We start from the raw sequence: 14,015 nt of genomic DNA on the forward strand, positions 1-14,015 counted from the left end.
CCCAGGCACCCGACTCCCCGTGGGGGAAAGAGGGGGCAGGGGAGGGCGAGGAGAGGGGCTGGCGGAGTTTCCATTGGAAGTTCAGCACTTAGGAAAATCCCACCAGCGGCATCTTTAGGCACCTAACTACGGTTACAGCCCTGCCCCGAGCACTCTGCACACACCAGCAGGTGCACGGCCGCTCAGGCGTGGACGTCAGCTGGCCTCGGGGCATTGCCCCTAACTCCCAGGGCCCGCAGCATTGCTGCCAGCTACGCACGCATGGGCTCCTGCACGCCAAATTTCACAGGCAACTCTGGGGGAGGCTTTTGTTTTTCCAGCATTCGTGGCCCTGCCCTTTGGGATGCTGTCACGGAGTATTGGGGGACTCAGGGCCCTGCACCCCCGGCTTCCTGCGATTCACCATGACTCTCAGCCAGCCAGTAAAGCAGAAGGTTTATTTGGATGACAGGAATACAGTCCAAGACAGGTCTTGCAGGCACAGACAACAGGGCCCCCCTCAGTTAGGTCCAGCTTGGGGTCCCAGGGCATGCCAGCCCACCCCCCTTGGGGGGTCAGAGCCATCTCTGCCTCCCAGCCATCTCTCCAGCCTCCTTCCAGCACTCTGCCTTCAGCGACCCCTCCCACAGCCTTTGTTCAGTTTCCCGGGCCCCGGAGTCATCTGACCTCCAACCCCCTCCTGGGTTCTCATGTTACAAGCTCAGGTATGTTCCCTTGGGCCGGCTCCCATCCCCCGATGCAGACCATCCTAGTCACACTCCCCTGTCAGCATTCCCACACCCCAGCAAGAACAGTCCCAGTTCGTCACATCTCTCCCCCCTTCGAGACCGAACTGAGCGGGGTCACTTTAGCCAGTGACCTGGGGAAGTTCGAACCTACCCCCGTTCCCATGGATGCCCCCGCATCCCTCCAGTTCCTTGGTGGGAGTTACACCAGGCCCCTTCCGTTCCACGCCCCCCCTTAGGTCGGGGGTGCTTGATGGCACTCGCAGTTCGCATGTGGGAAGGTTTATGCGGCCTGTGCCCTTTTCCCACCCCCATACCTCTGGGGTTCCAACTGGGCTGTGGTCTTCTCCCAGCGCTCCAGTCTGGAGGTCTGTGGTTTGGGCTCTCTTGGTTTAGAGCCGCCCTTTTAACCTTGGCCACCCTCCGGAAAGGATCCTTTATGCTGGGCAAGGGTCCTAAAGCTGTTTTCCCCTTGTCCCAGGCCTTCCTCCCCCTCTGACAGGGGTCACAGGATCCGCAGTACTGTCGGACAGTAACAAAGACCCCAGGCCAGTAAAAGCTCCGTAGCAGCCTCTGCTGGGTACGCCAGGTTCCCTGGTGCCCTGAGAGGGGAATATCATGGGCCCGGCACAGCAGCTGGCGGCGATACTTCTGGGGTACCACCAGCTGCCTCCTGATCCCCCCTGACTCCATTTTCCCTGGGGGAGCCCATTCTCGGTACAGGAACCCCTTCTCCCACAGGAATCTTTTCCGGCCACCTCGTCCCATGGTCTGTACCGCATTGAGGTCGGCCAGGTCCCTTATCTTCCGCAAGGAGGGATCTCTCTGTAACTCGGCCTGGAACTCAGCAGCTGGGACGGGGATGGCCACCTGCTCTTTCTCGCCCGCTGGGTCCGAAGCTGCAGCCTCCCTGAGCCGCGTCCCTGGGCGTTCCCTCCCCACCAGGTTAGGGTCCTGCGCCTCAGGCAAGGCACCCCCCCCAAGGCCAGGGCGCAGGGCCCCTCGCCGGCTCTGACTGCGGGTCACAACCAGTGCCTTTTGGGGGTTGCTTGGCCAGTTCTCCAGGTCCCCCCCCATCAATACCTCAGTGGGCAAATACGGGTGTACCCCCACATCCTTGGGGCCCTCCTTGGCCCCCCACTTCAGGTGTACCCTTGCCACGGGCACTTTGACTGGTGTTCCGCCCACCCCCGTCAGGGTCAGGTAGGAGTTGGGCACCACCTGATCTGGGGCCACCACCTCGGGCCGGGCCAGCGTCACCTCTGCGCCCGTATCCCAGTATCCATTGACCTTCCTCCCATCCACCTCCAGGGGAACAAGGTACTCTCTCCGGAGGGACAGCCCCGCGCCCACCGTATAAACCAAAAACCCTGAGTCTGGGGCATCCAGCCCCCTAGAGGAGCTGGCCTGGGGCCCTTCTCTCTCTTGAGCAGTTGATAAGCTGCCAGCCCCTCTTGCGTGAGAAGCCTGCCCCTCGTCCGTCTGGGCCTCTACCAAGTTAACCCTATGCGGGTTCGGTCTGCTCAGTCTGTCCTTGAGCTTGGGGCACTGGGCCCGAACGTGGCCTCTTCGGCCGCAGTAATAGCAGCTCATGTCCTGTGGGTCCCCTCGAGCCGGTCGGTTGTCCCTGACGCTGGGCATTCCCCGTGGGAGGGGATTCCCCATATTCCCTCTTTGGGAGGTCCCAGGGTGACTCTCTCTCTGCATCACGGCGGGCCTGTTCCTTTGGGGCTCCTCCCTGCCACCCCCTGACCGGCTCTTTACAAACTCATCAGCCAGCTGCCCTGCATGTCGCGGGTTCTCTGGCTTTCTGTCCACCAACCACAGCCTCAGGTCGGATGGGCACCGCTCATACAGTTGCTCCAGTACCAGCAGTTTAATCAGGTCCTCCTTCGTCTGGGCCCCACCAGCCCACTTGCTGGCGTATCTTTCCATGCGGACGGCTAGTTGCAGATATGAGATCTCAGGGGTTTTATCCTGACTCCGGAACCTTTCCCGGTACATCTCAGGAGTCAGCCCAAACTCTCGTAGCAGGGCCTTTTTGAATAGTTCGTAGTCCCCTTTCTCTGCCTCTCCCAGTTGGCGGTACAATGCCACGGATTTGGGGTCCAGTAAGGGGGTAAGGACCCGGAGTCTGTCCGCGGGATCAACCCGGTGCAGCTCGCAGGCCGTCTCAAAGGCCTCCAGGAAGTCATCCATGTCCTCCCCCTCCTTGTATGGGGCCATGATGCACTTATCAAAGCTCCGTGCAGTCCTGGGTCCCCCCTCACTCACCGCAGCCGGGGGTTCGCTGCCCCTCAGTCTCGCCAGTTCCAGTTCATGCTGTCTTTGTCTCTCATTCTCCTCCCGTTCACGCTGATGCTGTCTCTCTTTCTCCTCCCGTTCACGCTGATGCTGTCTCTCTTTCTCCTCCCGTTCATGCTGTCTCTGTCGTTCACGATCCTCCAGCTCTCTCAGTTTTAGCTCTTTCTCCCATTCCAGCCAATTCCGCTCCACGGATGCCGAACGTCGCCGGGAGGATCCTCTGCTGGCCGGCGGGCTTCGCCGGGGGGATCCCCTGCTGGCCGGGGGGGTCACGGCGCCTTCGGTATTTGCTGGGCTCCTCCCCACCCTTCCCCTAGGCATAGGAAGGAGGGGTCTCGGGAAGCCCTCAGCAGCCGGCTGACCACTCCCAGCTGGGACAGACACTGGTGCCTGCGCTGCATTTGCCAGGCTGCTTCCCTGAGACACAGGGATCAGTTCATTCGCGCGATCTTCCGCCTCCAGCTGGGCAATGAGCTGTTCTTTGGTGAGCCTCCCAATGCGCAGCCGCCTCTGCTTGCACAGCTCCACCAGGTCGCTCTTAAGCCGCTTGGCATACATCTTCCTGCTGGCCACTCACCGGCCTGTGTGCTCACAGCTCCCCACAGTTCCCAGGGGGACCCCTAGTGTGCCAGCCCTTCTCGAGGTCACCACCTCTCTGCCAGGGTCGAGCTGCAGACTCCTCCGCCCCTGGGACCACTCGCTGCGATCCCCCCGGGGGACCCTGTTACTGCAAAAGTCCTTCTCGCTGGTCACACACTCCCAGGGGTAATAACTGTCTCTCTCCCACTCTTCAGCAGGCCTGGTCCCCGTCAATCCCCCTTCGTTTTACTGCTCCCCAGTCACTTACTGCAGGAAGCGCCGTCCACGGGGTGCAGTAGATCCCACCGCTGCCACCAGTTGTCACGGAGTATTGGGGGACTCAGGGCCCTGCACCCCCGGCTTCCTGCGATTCACCATGACTCTCAGCCAGCCAGTAAAGCAGAAGGTTTATTTGGATGACAGGAATACAGTCCAAGACAGGTCTTGCAGGCACAGACAACAGGGCCCCCCTCAGTTAGGTCCAGCTTGGGGTCCCAGGGCATGCCAGCCCACCCCCCTTGGGGGGTCAGAGCCATCTCTGCCTCCCAGCCATCTCTCCAGCCTCCTTCCAGCACTCTGCCTTCAGCGACCCCTCCCACAGCCTTTGTTCAGTTTCCCGGGCCCCGGAGTCATCTGACCTCCAACCCCCTCCTGGGTTCTCATGTTACAAGCTCAGGTATGTTCCCTTGGGCCGGCTCCCATCCCCCGATGCAGACCATCCTAGTCACACTCCCCTGTCAGCATTCCCACACCCCAGCAAGAACAGTCCCAGTTCGTCACAGATGCCTCTGCCCCACGGGACTCCCCCATCTCAGGGGGTCAGAGCCCGCCACAGCGGGACGCCTGCACTGGAACAAAAGCCTCTGCTCGGCTGCGGCTGGCCCAGGTCAACTGACTCAGGCTCATGGGGCTAAAAATTGCTGTGTGGCCATTTGGGCTACGCTGAAGCCCACGCTCTGGTACCCGCCCCCAGCGCAGAGTCCCAGAGCTCGGCCTCAGGCCCAAGCCGTGCCAGCTGCAGTGTAGAGGCTGGGCCCGGGGGATTCCCCCTTGTCCCCACCCCACACCAGCACAGTCCCCCATTCGTACTTGCTCTGCCGTGCCAAGCAGCGCGGTGGGGCTGGTAGCTCTGCCCAGGAGCTGCGACCTGCTGCACCCTCAGGCTCTTCGAGAGCAGATGGTTCCGAGCCTCCTGGGCTGCTCGGCTCAGTGAACTTGGCCAAGCAGAGCACAACCTGCCCGCGCTCAGCCCCGGCCTGCAGCAAGCTGCTCCTGGCATTCTCCATCCCTGCAAGCCACTGCCGGGCTCACCCTGCACGGGAAGCTGTGTGGGAGCAGGACGTCGGGGGGCCCCACTGCGGCCCTGCATCCAACGGCACCTGCATGTCTGTGCCTCCTGGACTGCAGCCGGCCGGGGACAGCACTAGCGCCTCACTAAAACCCTGTCACTCCAGACCCCGACGTTCTGCACGGGGCCCCATGAGCATACCAGCCTGCCTCCAGGATTGTAACGGAGCTCCCAGGCAAGCAGCTCCCTTCAGCATCTTTCGCTCTGCCAGCACCTCCCCCTGGGCGTCACAGCACCCACCTGCAAACTGACCAGCGGAGGGGTGCGCCCTGTGAGCAGGTGCCACCTCCCAGCACTGTGCCCACTTGCCCCCCGGAGGATGGAGAAGGCTGGGGCTGGCCTTCCCCCTTTCTCATAGTGGGGAGGTCCCCTGAGGGTCTGTACTGGGACCAGTGCTGTTCAATGTATTCATAAATGAGCTGGAAAAAGGGGCAAACAGGGAGGTGGCAAAGTTTGCAGATGATACAAAAATTACTCAAGATAGTTAAGTCCAAAGCAGACTGCGAAGAGCTACAAAGGGATCTCACAAAACTGGGTGAGTGGGCAACAAAATGGCAGATGAAATTCAGTGTTGACAAATGCAAAGTAATGCACATTGGAAAGCATAATCCCAACTATACGTATAAAATGATGGGGTCTCACTCAGGAAAGAGATCTTGGCATCACTGTGGATAGTTCTCTGAAAACATCCACTCAATGTGCAGTGGCAGTCAAAAAAGCAAACAGTATTAGGAACCATTTGAAAAGGGATAGATAATAAGACAGAAAATATCATTCTGTCACAATGTGAATCCATGGTACGCCCACCCCTTGAATACTGCATGCAGTTCTCATTGCCCCAGCTAAAAAAAGATACATTAGAATTGGAAAAGCTGCAGAGAAGGGCAACAAAAATGATGAGGGGTATGGAACGACTTCCGCATGAGGAGAGATGAATAAGACTGGGACTGTTCAGCTTGGAAAAGAGACGACTAAGGGGGGATATGATTGAGGTCTATAAAATCATGACTGGTGTGGAGAAAGTAAATAAGGAAGTGTTATTTACTCCTTCTCATAATATAAGAACCAGGGATCACGGAATGAAATTAACAGACAGCAGGTTTAAAGCAAACAAAAGGAAGTATTTCTTCACACAACACAGAGTCAACCTGTGGAACTTGTTGCCAGGGGATGTTGTGAAGACCAAAAGTATAACTGGGTTTAAAGAAGAACGAGGTAAGTTCCTGGAGGACAGGTCCATCGGTGGCTGTTAGCCAGGATGGGCAGGGACATAACCCCATGCTCCAGGTTTCCCTAAGCCTCTGACTGCCAGAAACTTGGACCAGAGGTCAGGGGATGGATCACTTGATAATCGCCCTGTTCTGTTCCCTCCCTCTGGGGCACCTGGCACTGGCCGCTGGCGGCAAACAGGACACAGGGCTGGACGGCCCATTGGGCTGACCCCATGGGGCTGTTCTCATGGTCTTGCCTGCACTGTCAGACTGGCCCCAGTTGGGTTGTTTGCAGCGCAGAGCTTGGGGGAGCCCCAGGTTTTCCTGGCAGCATCACAGCCCAGCCTGGCCAGACACGGAGAGACCTGGAGCCACCACAGGCATGAAGCGTCCTCCAAACCCCACTCAGGGCCAGGGTTGGAGCCAAGCGAGTGCTTCTCACAGGGGTAGACCCCAGACAGCCAGGCGATCCGGAGGAGACATCCCGCCTTAGCGCTTGGCTGCCCATCAGCCGGAGACAATGGCCGCTGAGTGCTGAGAAGGCGAGCGAGCCCAAGGTGGCAATTAGATGGGGGCAGGGATAATCGTAGCTCTCCAGGCTGAAGGACTTAGTCCTTCACCTAATGCAATTAACATCAGAGCCCGGCAGAGCTAGCCACAGAGCACCCTTGGGTGCCTGGAGCGAGCCACAGCCGCACCCCTCGCTTCAGCATGCCATTCCAGGGCTCCCTCTGCCCGCTGGGCCCCGGGGCAGGCGCTGCTCTGTGTCTGCCCACCTGGGGCAGAGCCCGCTGGTCTGCCTACACCCAGCCCCCCTCCGCCCCCTGCTCCCTGGGCAGCTCCAGCTCCTGCGCCGGCTGCAGCAGTGCGGTGTTACAGAGCAGACGCAGCTCCCAGAAGTGGCAGCATTTCAGTGGCGGGTGAAGGGCTCCCTGCCCGGGGGATGGGCTGCCATGCAGCAGCGACGGGAGAGGCCGTTCTCTGGATCCCACGCTGGTCCAGCCCTTAACGTCACGCCGAGCGGCCCCCTTCCAGCTCTGCAGGGCCCAGGGGGACGCTCCTGTCCATTAGCATTAGTCTGGAGCTCCGCTAGCACCAATTAACCAGCTCCTCAGGCCCCATTCCCGGAGCAGCCAAGGGCTAAGGCGCTCATTTAATGACATTTGCTCTAATCCAGGACTGTGAAGCGTGTCACACGCGCGTGTCTCTGGCCCATCGCCAGGCTCAGAAGGTTCGGTTTTTGGTGGTAAATGTCGGTGAACGGCAATTTCCCCACGTGCACACAAAGCAAGGAACAAATCTTTCCATCGCTAACAATGAAATGTGCAGCGAGGCAGCGGGCATCAGACCCAGTCTGGGAACGGGAGATTTACTGGCATGTTCTGACACGTGATGTTGACGATTTGTGTTTCAAGTGCTATCAATCGTTCATTTTTGGGATCTCAACATCTATTGTCATTTAATAATTATTGTCCGATCCCCCCCCATTGTCTGACCTCCCCCTATAATCAGGGGTGACGGCTTCATCCTAATAGTGTGTGTGGGGAGGGGGGTCACAGGGCCCCGCCCCCTCTGTGGCTCCACCTCTGCCCCTCCTCTTCCCCCAAGGCCCTGCCCCCAAGCCAAGCCGGAAGCCAGAGTCAGGCCGGGAGCTGTGGACCCTCCACCAGCCGGGATGGGGGTCAAAAGCAGCCCCCAGCCCATGTCCCCATCCCTTGGGCCCCCCGTGCAGGGCAGGTGGAAGGTCCACGGCTCCCCACAACGGCCTGCATGGCTCTTACCTGGGCCGGACTCCAGCTAATGCCCTGGCCAGGGAGCGGGGCCTCAGGGGAAGAGGAGGGGCAGGGGGCCAAGTCCCTTTGCAAAAAGTGGCCAGACTGGGCCCATCCACTTTCAAAAGTGGGAGGGCCATGGCCCCTCCCCCCGGTATCCCTGCCCATGATTTCCCACAACTGTGAACATTTAAAACCGATACCGATTAAAACAAAGACTGTGATTTTATCTGTCAAAATGATAAGAAAATTAAAATGGCAGGTTCCCAAGTCCCCCAGGCGGGCGGGTGGGACTGCAGAGAGTCGGTCGAGCCCACGGTGTACGGGGGAAGGCAAGAGCAGAAACCGAGCGGGACCATCCCGTCCTAGAGTGGCAGAGAAATGGGAGCTAGCCGTGACCTCTGCCCTGGGGCAGGATGGGCCTGGCCCCCAGGGCTTCGGCCTGGCCAGTCCCAAACGACCTCCGGGATGGGGCCTATGAGCTCACGCTCCCTCTGCCCTACTGAGGAGCGGCTGGGCTGTGGAGGGGTCCAGAGGGGCAGCCTCAGCCCAGCCCCCGGGTAGAGAGACGCCCGAGTCCAACCAGCCTGCTGCCACATGCTCGCCTGGGCTCCAGGGGGGCGGCGGGCAGGCGTGGGGCTGTCTGGCCTGTCGCTGGAAGGAGGGGGTGAGGGTGAGACTAGGGACACTCCCAAACCTCCCACCCACCAAGCAGGCCCCCATCTGTGAGTGCAGGGAATTCGGGCCCCTGCCCCTTCCCGGAGCCCCAGCTGCAGGGTGCTGGAGGGGAGGGGAGCATGTTCCCCGCTCCCGGAGCACTGCCAGCCTCTAATGGGCTTAGCCTGTGAGCTGGCCTGAGACCTCCCGTTGATCTGCCCTCCTTTCGCTGCAGCGCTCGGCTTGACTGCCAGCCAAAATCCATGCGGTAATAGCAGAGCGATCACCCAGAAAAGCCATTTGTCGGAAGAAAATATCCAGCTGGGAATATGATAGAGATCCAGCCCACGAGGTCTCCATCGAACGGCCAGGGACGTGCGCTCGCCTGGCCCCTCCCTGTGCCTGCTCCCCTCCCCCCTGTGCAGAGGCTGCAGACAAGCACAGAGCTGGCTCTGCACCTGCCATGCAGCCCTGTGCCCTGGGGGCGTTCGCTGGGGCTCACGCCTGGCCTGTCTGCCAGCCTCTGGGCACAGCTCAGCTCAGGCCCTGCCTCGCCAGCCCCTTGGGGAGAAACTGCACCAAACCCCACCAGGGCACGGGGCCTGGCGCAGGGGAAAGCAGGGACAAATCCTGGCCCTCACCCTGTGGATCTTGGGGGGACCCCTCTGGGAATTTCCCCATCACCTCCTCCCAGCACCCACACTGCTGGCTCGATGGCTGAGCCACCCTCGGTCTCCTCTCCAAAAGAGGCGGAGGCCTCTGCAGAGGGGAGGCTGCGCCCAGCACCGCTGTGCTCAGCTGAGGGCTCGCAGTAAAGCCATGTGCAGCTGCGGCTCGAGTGCACATCTGGGGCAGCGTGCACAGGTGAGTGCCGAAGCCAGGCCACGGTGCGCCCGAGGGTCCCACGCCACAGGGGCCAGGCTTTGCAGTGGCGGGGAGGGGGGGACAGGCTTTGCAGTGCCAGAGGAGGGGGCCAGGCTTTGCAGTGCCGGGGAGGGGGGGGGCAGGCTTTGCAGTGCCGGGGGGGGGGCAGGCTTTGCAGTGCCGTGGGGGGGGGGGATAGGCTTTGCAGCGTTCGCTCCCGTCCCTGCAGGAGCACAGCAGCTCGTCCCCCCCCCCGTGACTCTCTTTATCTCCCTCGCTTTGGGGGTATCGTCCCCTGCCCATTGGAGAGGCGGTGCAGCGACAGCCCCCCGTGCATGGGAGGGAAGGAGCCCGAGTGGCTCTGACTGTGCCTGGCAGCGCGGCTGACAGGCACAATACGAAGCTCTTTAGTGCATTAAATAGGCTGCTGTGACCTCGGGATGGGAGCTGCGATAAGGAGCCCGAGTAATTGCCTGTGCCTGGCAGCGCGGCTAACGTGCCGTCTGGAGGCAGCTCCACTGGCCGCTCTCACCCCACACGGCCGATTGCCGGGCAGGAGCCTTTACAGGTGCCCAGCGCTCCACCCCGGGAGTGCCAGGGAAAGTCTCCAGCGGAGCCCCTCCCTGACCCCCCGGGGCACTCCCCCTCCAGCCAGGCCCGGAGCCAACTCCTGCCCCAGGCCCAGGGTGGGCAGCACCCTGAGGGAATGGCCCCTGAATGTAGGCACACAGGACTGGGTCGGCGTCCAGAGCCTGCTGTCACGGCCCCCCCGGCACCCCAGCCCCTTCAGAAACCCAGCAAGCTCCAACTGAAAACCAGACAGGTTTCTGGCCCCCGCTGCTCCTGTGGGGTGGCTGGTCCTGAGCCTCACCCCTCTGCCGGCTAGACCCCGTCTCCTCATTTCCAGCCTGAGCTCCTGGCCACTTTCCACCCACTTGGCCTCTAGCGCCAACAGCTCTTCACCCTCCTGGTGCTCACCCTCCTCTGAGCGCTAACTCAGCACCAATGCAGGGAAACACCACAGCAACGGCTCAGAAGGACCCACCCACCCCTCCGTATCCTGGGCAGGGTCCCCTGCCTCAGTTTCCCAGCTTGTGGTGTCCAACAGACAAATGTCCTTTTAACACACACCCCCTTTTCCTCCATGGCCCCCACCACCCATGGTCAGCAAAGTCCCAGCGTCCTGGGGGTTTCACCTCCAGCCCTTGCAGATGGGGGGTGGGCCTCAGGGGTTACACTGCCAACACATCTGCCACTTCTGGTAGGGTGACCAGACAGCACGTGTGAAAAATCGGGAGGGGGGGGTAATAGGAGCCTATATAAGCAAAAGACCCAAAAATCAGGACATCTGGTCACCCTAACTTCTGGCCACTGGTCAGCACTACGACCACTCGTCCAGGCTCGTGCCCTGGCTGGAACTGAGCCAAAACCGGACATAGTTTTGTCCAGTATCAGATGGGGTGTGGGGGGGACGACACTATTTTGAAAAGTGCAATGCTCTACCCTGCTGGCGTGACCTTGCATCATGCGGGGGGGGGGGGGCGGGAGCAGGGCTCTTCAAAATGTCACGCCCCTGTACGGCATGACCTCGCACACAGTCACGGCGGCGAGGGCAGGGTCACCGCAGCGGGGGCAGGGGGATGGCAGCAGGGGCAGGGTCACACCGGCGGGGGGCAGGGTCACGGCATTCCTGGACGTACCGGAATGTCTGGCATTCGGGGAACACAAGTGGCTGCCCCACGTGCCGCTGTCCCTGCCGCCTCTGCAGCACGCTGGCCCGGGCCGTCCCACAGCACCACAAGCTCCTAGCCCAGCGCTGGACTTGCTGGGTCCGGGCATCGCTCCCCGTGCTGCTTTCAGCCGCAGTGCCACGTTCAGAGGCTCCACCGCCTCGCCCAGCTCTCCGTGGTTCCCATGGCTCTGAGGGGCCACAGCTCTGTGCTATGGGGCTGGCTTCACACCCCGGGAATGGGACGAGCTGGCACCCCATAAGGGCCGGCGCAGGGAGCATTGCCAGGAACACAGGGAGGCACTGCAGCCGGCGTCATCAGGGGCTGGTGCCCCGAGCTCAGCGCTTTGACGAGGCTCCTGGGGGATGGGCTCAGCGCCGCAGCCGGTGCCAATGGGGAAACGGGCTGCATTCATTAGTTGACGATATGGCTGGTCAAACGGCCTGTTGGGAGCACTGCATGGGCTGGAAAGCAGCACACAATTCCCACAGGGGGGCCACACGTACACACCCCACGGCGCTCGGGGCACGCACAGCCCTGCAGCAGGTGTGCCAGGGGCATGCACACCATGGTCCGCACATGGCCTCAAGGGCACAGGCGGGTGTGACACGCACACACACTGTATGTCCCACACAGGGACACAGCGTCCAGGTGCAACACACGCAAATCCAGCCCTGCCCAGCTTCTAAAGACAAGCCAGCTGGCATGCCACTTGGCTAGCTGTGCCCATCCCCACCCCTCCAGCCCAGGCAGCCAAAGCACTGTACAAATCTTCAGTGGCCCCTCAATCCAATGGGCAGAGGGGAAACTGAGACACCGAACAGCAAAGCCACTCTCTTGAGGTCACAGAGCCAGGACAAGACCCCCAGTTTCCTGGCTTACAGATGCCCCTCCTGTAACCTCTGGGCCTGCTCCCTTCATAGAATATCAGGGTTGGAAGGGACCTCAGGAGGTATCTAGTCCAACCCCCTGCTCAAAGCAGGACTAATCCCCAACTAAATCATCCCAGCCAGGGCTCTGTCAGTTTAACAACAACTGTATAGAGAGGTCCCAGAGGGCTGCAAGCCCCTCACCTGCTCCCCTGGCCTTTAAGCACAACCCCCCCAGGATCCATGCCCAGCAATCCTGCTCCTACTGCAATTACCGAGCCTGCGGGCACTGGCTGTTGGCTGCTCCCCAGGCCTGGGACAAGGCCTAGCGGATTCCAACTGCTGGAGGCATGGCCTGGGGTGACTACAGACCTGTATCGTGGCCAGGCTGCGGATAGATACAGAGCATTGCATGCTGGAAGCTGTGTTCTTCAGGCTTGTACTTACCCTGAGAGCAGTGGCAGACTGCACTGCGATGCTCCTGGCTGGCACCTTCCTTCTCAGAGCCGGGAGTTCCAGGCTGGTGTGGCCATGCTGCCCCCTGCACGTGCAAATCTTGTAAGCATGGGCACCAAAGCGGAGTGAGAGGTGCTGTGACCTGGTGCACAGGGACTGCAGCTCTGCCCAGGGAGGGGCTGCGGGAGCCAAACCCTGGGGAGGTGGTAGGGTGGCCAGCGGTGCTGCTCCTCGCTCCTACACTGGGGCTTCCCCCTGGGGGCCTGCCTGGCCTCACCCCACTCCCAGCAGCCTGCATCCCCTGGCAGGGACTGGGAAAGACACTGCAGCTGGGCAGGCCAGGCTGCAAGGCGGGGGCTGAGTGTGGCATGGATTCCGTGCTGGGGCCAGGCCCTGCAGCGGGGATGGCTTCACAGGGACTGATGGTGTGACCCTTGGGGAAGTGGCTGGGGGCACCCCTGGCCAGCAGAGACCAGTGGCAGAGGGCGAGCCCCTTTCTCAGCAATCGAGCGACTCAGGATCATGCCTGGTTTTCCACGTGTACCCGCCCACAGCTGGTTGGGAGGCATGAGGCTGGCCAGACTGCCCATCCACGCCCTGTGCTCTAACACTGATGTGCTGACCCAGTCTGAGACCCCAGGTGATGGGGCCAGCTGGGCTCCACACAGGAGCCCCTCCCAGCACCCAGCCTGGCTGTCAGGCTCCAGGGGACATTCTTCCTCTAGCACAGAGCAAGTGGGAGCTGTGCAGGAGCGCTGGCTGGGGGGGTGTGTGTGTGTCCCAGCCTCTCTGTCCCTGCACTGCAAGCGTTCGCTGCCCCAGGCACAAGCTCCTGCAGCCCCACTAGCTTCTGACTTTTCTTTGGGGTAGCTGCTGCAAATAGTGCCTGCAAGGCCCCGGGGAGAAGGCCCCACCGGCGGTGGCTGCTGGACTCTGGCCCACCCCAGCCACATTCTCCTTGCGGGCGGAGGACCAGAGCCAAGCCACCTTCCTTGGGAACCATGACAACCAGGCAGTGCTTGGTTCCAGGACGCAGGGTGGGGTAGGGACAACTGTGGGAACCGCGCTGCCACTCACTTGTCACTGCTGGCAGCAGGTGCCCGCTGCTGCTGAGGGCAGCGTGGGTGGGCAGGCGGAGGGAGGCTGCTGGGTACGCGGGGCTCAGGGCCATTAGCATTCAGAGAGGTGCAGCTGCTGTCACTCCTCGCTGGGGCTGCTGGAGCTGCAGTTCCACCCGCTCGGAGCAGCCTCAGCCCCGCTCGGCTCTAATAATAGCCGAGGAGCTGGAGCATTTAACCCCCCAAGGCCTGGGAGGTGCCTAGAGGCAGAGCAGCAGCTCCCTGCTAGAGGGAAAGGCCCAGGGCCTCCAGCAGGCTGCTGCGAGCTGCCAAGTGCCTGGGAGCTCCCGGCACGCCTGCACCTGCTTGTTCAAGTGACAGCAGCAGGGAGTGGGGGCTGCAGATGGCAAGTGCTCTGGAAGGGGTAGCGTGGAGCTGGGCT

This window comes from Chrysemys picta, chromosome 8, assembly GCF_011386835.1.
Source record: "Chrysemys picta bellii isolate R12L10 chromosome 8, ASM1138683v2, whole genome shotgun sequence".
NCBI lineage: Eukaryota > Metazoa > Chordata > Testudines > Emydidae > Chrysemys > Chrysemys picta.